At 36.8% G+C, this 7,922-nt stretch overlaps 1 pseudogene; it reads right to left on the bottom strand.

Moving 5' to 3' along the window:
- Window positions 1-1,282: 1,282 nt before the first annotated feature.
- LOC100338573 (cyclic AMP-dependent transcription factor ATF-4 pseudogene) lies at window positions 1,283-2,293 on the bottom strand (annotated as a pseudogene).
- Window positions 2,294-7,922: the final 5,629 nt, after the last annotated feature.

Below are 7,922 nucleotides of genomic sequence, written 5' to 3'. Positions count from 1 at the left end.
TTTTCCGTGAGAACCCTTGTATAAAACATCTCACATACTGTGAAAACACTTCTGGGGAAACAGTACTTTTGATACTAGATTCACTCTCATAAATGGAAGGTTCACAAATGCATGAAAATGTTCCCTGAAATAAGAGCTAATGCATGAAGAAGTCTAATGGAGATTCACTTTTGGAGATGAGATGATACAGAGAGACTGTCTTTTGTTTTGTTTTGTTTTGTTTTGTTTTGTTTTACCAAATGTAATATTTCCTGATTTAACATTTATCTTTATTTCACACTTGTTTGTCTTCTATATATGAGGTGAGAATTAAAACAGTAATTCGTTTGTTCCTTTCATTTACTTATGCAAATCTGAAAGTAATTTCTGCTCTCAATGCTGTTTGAGTGAGCTATAACACACCAGTGCTTAGATGTTTTTATAGTCAGTCCCTAAGACCTTCCAAACCCAGTGAGTAAATCCTCAATAAATTGTTTGACATTTTCAAGTGCTAAAATAGTTCAAATAGTTTCCTATATCCTGTGCCCCTCCTCATTTTACTTCACATCTGTATTTGCCACTAATTAATACCATCTCCTTTTTTATTATTCTTCAAAAATGGAGGATTCAGAAAAATATTTCCAAGAGGTATCTGTTACACCATTATATATTTTATCATTATGCAGGTTAATTTTGCTGCCAAGGGCTTTTTTCCTCTAATATAAGACTATTTAGAGATCTTTTCCACAGAATCTAATTTAAAGTGAAGTTTAGTTTATATTTAGAGTAAGGTTGCAGATGTTTGTCTTTTTACTTAAGCATAAATGTAATTTTAAAGCAAGTATCAATTATAGTTTTCTTCTGAATTTTCCATATATCTGACTCAAATGAAAAATCAAGAAATAAAATTTAATTTTAAATTTCTTCTTTGATTTTTGACATTTTATGAACCTTATCCCACCACCAAGCTCCTCCTCCTTCTTTTGTGCAGTGCAGTACCACACTAGGCACTGGAGAGAAAGTGATTCACGTCACTGATCCCCTCTTTTACTGGTGTGTGTACATATGTGCCCACATTGTCGATGTCATATTTATTTTCATTTATGGTAGAAAACTTCTATATAATGACTATGCTGCCATTTATTCTTATTTTGTGCATTATTTATTTTCACATGCACAATAACACTTGTATTTGGCTTGTATTCTTTTGTTTACTTTCACTACAAAATCATTTCTTATAATACAGCTTGGGTGTGAGACACATAAGTAAAAGCACTCCTGACTGTCCTAACCAGGGGGCACTTTACTTCCTCCTTTTCCTTGGAGCCTCTTCTATCAGATCCTTCAGATACTGGATCTCCTTGGCCATGGCATCTACCTTCTCCTTCAAAGCTTTGTTTTTCTTTTTCCAGCTCCTTGCACTCACCAGGAGGGCCTGCTACAATAGCCCTCTTCTTCAGGCAGAACCCAGTGGCTTTCGCCTTGTTTTGTTCCATCTTTTCCAGTCTCCTATTCAGTGCCAAACCCTTTATTTTTACTGCTACCATTTTCTTTCTGGGAGAGTTGTAAGATTTGGGGTGAGCAAAGACACAGGGATACCTGGAGAGAGCAGGCTCACGTTTGAATCCCCTGGAGGAAGCTTTAGGCTGGGGAAAGCCTGGGTTAAGCCAGAGCTCATAAGATGCTACTGTCATCGACTGAGGGCATCATCCTCTTTACACACTGAGGGATCACAGTCATGAAAGCAGGTGAGTCTGCCTGCCAGCTCCTTCAGAAGTGTCACCTTCACTAACCAGCTCTTAACTAAAGGAATCATCCACAGTGGGAAAGAGGAAGAGGTTGCACCAAGGTAAAAAAGGAACTGGGTTGGTTTTTACTACACTATTTGTGAGATGGCCAATTGGGTTCACTGTCTGGAGGGGCTCTTTATTAGTCTTCTGGACTAGGAGGCAGAGAGGTCACACTAGTCATTAAGAGTGATCAAAGGCTCCTCTGACATGGTTTACAGGTCATCTATACCCAACAGAGCATCAAAGTCAGACTTCTTCAGATCCGTTTGCTCTAACATCCAATCTATCCCAGAGAAGGCATCCCCTTTACCACTGAGTCACCAACCAACCCAACCACAGTCAGCCATTCAAAGGTTCCCTTCTCAGCCCGATTGCTAGAGAACCCATGGGGTGGGAAGTGCTCGGCCAGCTCCAGGCACTCATCTCAGAGACACAGGCCTGCTTCAGCACCCAGACCTGACTGATGGAAGGGGACCACAAGTCCTAGCCAGCACCTCACTGTGGAAGAAGCTCATCTCAGTCATGCTGTGGGGCTTTGCTGGAATTGGGGAACGAGCTTAATTTGAAGACTGTTTGTCTATCGCAACACCATGACTTCAGCTGTGCCACTTCAGAGACTGGGGCTCCTGTCATTTCTGCAAAGGCCAAGTCTACTTAGGTATTGCTGCGTCCAATACCCCATGGCCCTACAGCTCATGAGGGCGTCTACATCTACCAATGAGGGGTGAGCAGAGCAGAAATCAATAAAGCTTGTTTATAACAGAAGCCCCAGTAAGTATTTCTTCATCACTATTATGTGATGTCCTCTCTCTCTCTCTCTCTCTCTCTCTCTCTCTCTCACACACACACACACATCTACATTATCAATCTAAAAAAATCTTTGATTCACTGATAATTTCACAGCTCTAAAAACGGGCAGTAGATACCTTGTGCAGTGGGGTAGCAAATTAAAGAGGTATCCATATTGAAAGATTCCAGATTATGAGTCAGAGCTCCAAAAATGTAAAAGAAAACAAAGAGGAAGGCAAGGAGGGGGGTAAAAAATTTGGATAGCTTGTTTTTATATTTGCATAATGTCTGATTTTCAAATGTGTACAGGACAAAATAGGGCACAAAAGCAGTATCCCTTCCTTCTGTTTTCCTTCTACCCTCAATGTTTTGGAAGTTTCAGTGAGCCAACAACTGAACACAAAAGTCATGCAAGAATTGTAATAGTAATAGGAAAAAGAGTATATATTTTTGCAAAACATTACTTTTCATTCCAGCAGTAGAAACTATGCACTGCTATTTATCTTGGTTTTGCCACTCCTTTGCACTGTCCAACATGGGCTGGCTGGCTGGAAGGCTTTCCACAGGCGCTTACAAGAGTTTCACTATTCGGAAGGGCAATAAGGAGATGCTTTTGAGTGTGTGGAGTTAAAAGCTCCATTTAGTCTTTCACTCAATCTGCTTATGTAACTTAAATATTTTTAGTGCCCAGAAGTTCAAAGCAGCTAATGTGTTGTGTTTCAGAATGACAAATAGAACACACTAAAAACAGCATTAGAATGTTTTCCTTAGCAAGTTTCAGGGAAATGTGTGGTGTTCTGAATGGAACTCCACATAGCATTTTGGCCATCTGAGCATTTCCTTCCTTGTGTTCAGGCCTGAATGATTCATTATGCCTGGCCTTCCCTGCTCCCCAATAAGTCTGGGTCTGACCATGAACAAGCAATAAGCAGAAGCCGATTTCATTTGTGGCTCCCAAGTGACAGAAAGGAAATATTCCTTCTGGTAATTTATTGATGAGCTAAGTCCAGATGTGGATGCCAGTTTCATTCAATAGGACGTCTCTGCAGCTTTGCTCCAATCGTGAATGGCAGCCAAGGAATTCCTAACAGAAGTTACCAAGAGAACAAAGTCTTTCTTATTGAGGTATGAGAGCTAATAAACATAGAATTAATGCATTCTAATGAACATATTAAGAGGCATTTCTGCTCAATACTTACTGATGCCAGGAAGCTACTTTAGATATTATAATGTCTCAGTAGCACTCTTCTTTTTATTTCCAGAGATAATAGATTTGCAAAAATCTTGTTAGTGGAAAATATCACAGTCTTGACTCACTGCTAATGTGACCAGATGTGACAGAAGAAGTCCTCTCTGGAAAGGAAAGTAACTAAAATAATTCTTAGTGTACTACATTCAGCAAACACTTCCTTAAAAGGATGACTTTTTAAAAAGACTAAATTTTATTCAAAATATTTTAATATTTAAGTTATAATAAAAGAACTTCAAAATAAAATTATAAAAGCAGCCTTTATCACTTCAAACACAGTATCTGTAATTCAGCTGAGTTTCAAATCAAGTCTTCATCATCTCAGGGTACTCAGAGACCATGAAAATAGTTTCTTTGGAGGTAATGTTATATGACATTTTTCTTACAACAGGACCCTTAAATGTGAAGATTCATGTTCAATACTTCAATAAAGCTCTATGTATTTTAATTCAAAGAGTTCCAGGATATAAATGTAGAAGTTAGTTTGATTTAGTCAAATAATTGACAGACACTGAGAAAATGTCAAATTATTCCAAAAGAATACATATATAACCATAAAATTTAGTAAGGTTAACCAATTTCTCAGGATCTGCTTTCAAAGTATATTCCTCCTCTCAAGAAATATATCTTCCCTTGCATTTTAGCTTCTAAGTATATAACATTTAGAAAAAGGAAGTCTGTGTATATATATATATATACATATTTTATATATTATATGTGTTATTCTACATATTTTGTATATTATATAGCTACATATTTTGTAAATTATATGTGTTATTCTACCAGGTTTTATTTTTCTACTTAGCTGGTTTTAAATTTTATTTATTTGAAAGGTGAGTCATGGAGAGAGGGAGAAACAGAGAGAGAGGTCTTCCATCAATGGTTCACTCCTCAAATTGCAATAATGGCTAGAGCTGGGTCAGTCTGAAGCCAGGAGCAAGGATCTTCTTCTGAGTCTCCCACGTGGGTACAGGGGCCCAGGTCCTTGGCTATCCTCTACTTTCTTCCTTCCCAGGCCTTTAGCAGGGAGGTAGATTGAAAGTGGAGCATCCTGGACACTGGTATCCATATGGGACGCTAGCATTACAGGCAATTGTTCTACCTGCTAGGCCATATTGCTGGTCCCATAGCTAAAATTTATAGCAACAGATTTTTACCATGATATTCTTCATACAGAATCATATCATTACATAATGATATCATGTTTAAATTTTATCTGATGGGTACTAATATGGCTGCTCCTAAACCACATTGTATGCATTTCCTGATGTTTCTCTTTTGCCAATCCCTTTATCTTCACTTTTTAATTACATCATTTTTATGTTTCTACAAAAGGCATAAACAATTGGTTTTCCCATGCAAACTTGCAAAAGCTATCATTTGAAAACACTATACATTTACATTTTATTTGAAGATATATGGAAAATGGTATGTATACTAGGAAAACCCAGGTTGTATGCTATCGTTATTAGAATAATGGTCTCTCAAAGGTTCTCACTTTCTAAACCCTAGACCTATGGATGCAAAAATACCTCAAAAAACTCATGGAAACTGGCATTAAAATATGACTTTAAAGCAAAATTTTTAAAAATTCATGAATTTTTTATAAGATGTATTTCAAAAATTTTTTCAAAGACTTTGTATGCATGCATTTCAAAAAAGTTTGCACAAAAATCAACTTATCATCGAACTCATTTTTCCAATGAACATTTTGAACTACCCTTATATATCAGGATGCAGGTAAAGAGGAATTATGTTTACAATTGGAAATATGATTACAACATAACTGACCTTGAAATGAGATATTATTCTGGCTTGTCCAGCCAGATCCAGTACAACCACAAGGGTTTTCATGAGAGGAATGCTGAAGGAGAAAACAGAGAGTCAGTGTAATGTAGTATGAGAAAGACAACTGCTCATGACTGGCCTTGGACATGGAAGGGGTCATAGGACAAGGAATGCAAGCAGCCTCTGGAAGCTGGAAAAAGTAAGAAAATGAATTTTTCCCTAGAGTCTTAAAAAGGAACGGCCCTGCTGACATATTAATCTTACCCTAATAAAACACATTTTGCATCTGATGTCTAAAACTTGGAATACAAATTTGTGTTCTTGTAAGCCTGTAACTTTGTGTTATTTGTAACAGCAGCAATAAGAAGCACAGATATTATGTAATATTATTGACTCACTGCCTTCCAATAGCAATGAAAGTCACAATTATTACATAATAAGGAACAACAATTGTTATTAAAATGGTAGGTATTGAGTTAACATCTTTCTTGTGTAATTATGTAAAAACTCAATATCTAACTATATAAAACTAAAATCAAACCTGCATGAACCAACATATACATGCAGAGTCTTTTGTTAGGATATTTGTGAAGAACTTCCTGGTTCTCAAAAAATGCATTTACTCCCAATATAATCAGAAAATCCAGTAATAATCAGAAAACCATAGGAGATAGGGCACAGGTGGTGAATGAGATAAACACCAAATTTCCACTTTAACTAGTTGTACTGGTTCTTCTGTAATCCAACATCCACCCTTTTCTTCCAGGTTACTATATACTCCTGAAAAAAAAATGAAACAGTTTAGCAAAGTGCAAAGACAGTCTTTTCTGTTGTGTGCCCTCCTGAATCTTTTGTTTACTCCCAATTTAGCTGAGCACTTCTTTGCTCACTCCCTTCCTCATGGACTTGAAAGGAGTTATTATTTGGGTATTCACAGTACAATTTTTTAGCCTTCAATGAGTATTGAGCCTTCTTTAAAAAACCTAGCACTAACACTAATACCTTGAAAGTTTTACAAAAGTGGCCAGTGTAGCCTGTAATTCAAGGATACTTCTGGAAAGCCTTGGTTAAGAAGGTTTTCTGGTCTCCATCACTGAAAGAAATAGAGCAAAGATCAGCAAACTTTTTATAAAGGGCCAGACTAAGTGTCTCAAGCTTCCTCACTACTCAGCTCTATTCTTCTAGCAGAAAGCAACAGCAGCTAGATGGGTGTTTGATGCAGTGATTAGGACTTCACTTTGGGGCACCCACATTACATGTAGAGTGCTTGTGATCAAGTCCCTACTTGCTGCTTCTGACCCAGCTGCCTGCTAATGCACATCCTGGGAGGCAGGTGATGACTCAAGTGTTTGGATCTCACTGCACACAGGGCAGGCCAGATTGAGTTCTGGGCTCTTGGCTTCCACTTGGCCCAGGACCATCTGTTACAGGCATCTGGAGAGTGAATCAGTGGTTAGCAGGTCTGTTGTCTGTGTGTCTGCCTTTTAACCAAACAAAAATAGATAAAACAGAAAACAATCACAGACAATAAGTTAAAAAATGAGTATCACAGTGTTCCAACAAGATTTTATTGGTAAAAATAGACAGCGATTAATTTGGCCTCTGCACTGTCATTTTTTTCCTGCTCCAGAATTCCAGTTATTTCCTATGATCTCACATACCTATTGAAGTTATCATTTCAAGAAACACATAATTTAATTTGTTTCCCTTGGAAAATTAAAAAAATTCATAATTTCCTTTTCAAAGGATTAATTCACCCTAGAAAAATTAACTTATTTTTACTAATAAATAATAAACAACATCAAGAGATTTGAATAATGCAGCCATATTACAGGAGGAGGACAAGTTGACCAGAATCTTAGAAACTTCAAAATAATCAAAATCTTGATTTTAGAACAAATGTCTTTGTAAAGAAAATGTAAGAGACCAATATCTACATAAAATTTTAGGTGCTTGGCATACTGCTATTGCAATAAAGAATATTAACCTATTTGAATATATTATTAAATATAACATCTAAAAAATAAGGTAATTCCCTGTGGCATTTCCTTGTGTTAATTACACTATTTTGTCTCCTCACTGGGTAGGTGAGCTTTCTATGATGCTTCCTCACCTATCTCTACTATCATTGTTCTATTATTTTTGCCACAGGTTCCAGATTCACACTTAGTTACCTCTTTTATTCTCCTTTCACACTACTTTTCATTCTAAATCAATTCGAGAATTTTTTTTCATAAATGTCACCCTGATCATTTAGCAATGAAACCTTTAATAACTGTTTGTTCCTAATCAGTTTAGTTCCAAAGTTCATTAATCAGAATTTCAAT

The sequence above is a fragment of the Oryctolagus cuniculus genome, chromosome 5 (genome assembly GCF_964237555.1).
Source record: "Oryctolagus cuniculus chromosome 5, mOryCun1.1, whole genome shotgun sequence".
In the NCBI taxonomy this organism is placed as follows: Eukaryota; Metazoa; Chordata; class Mammalia; order Lagomorpha; family Leporidae; genus Oryctolagus; species Oryctolagus cuniculus.
Note: the sequence above shows the minus strand (reverse complement) of the source record. Positions and strands in the feature narration are given on the sequence as shown.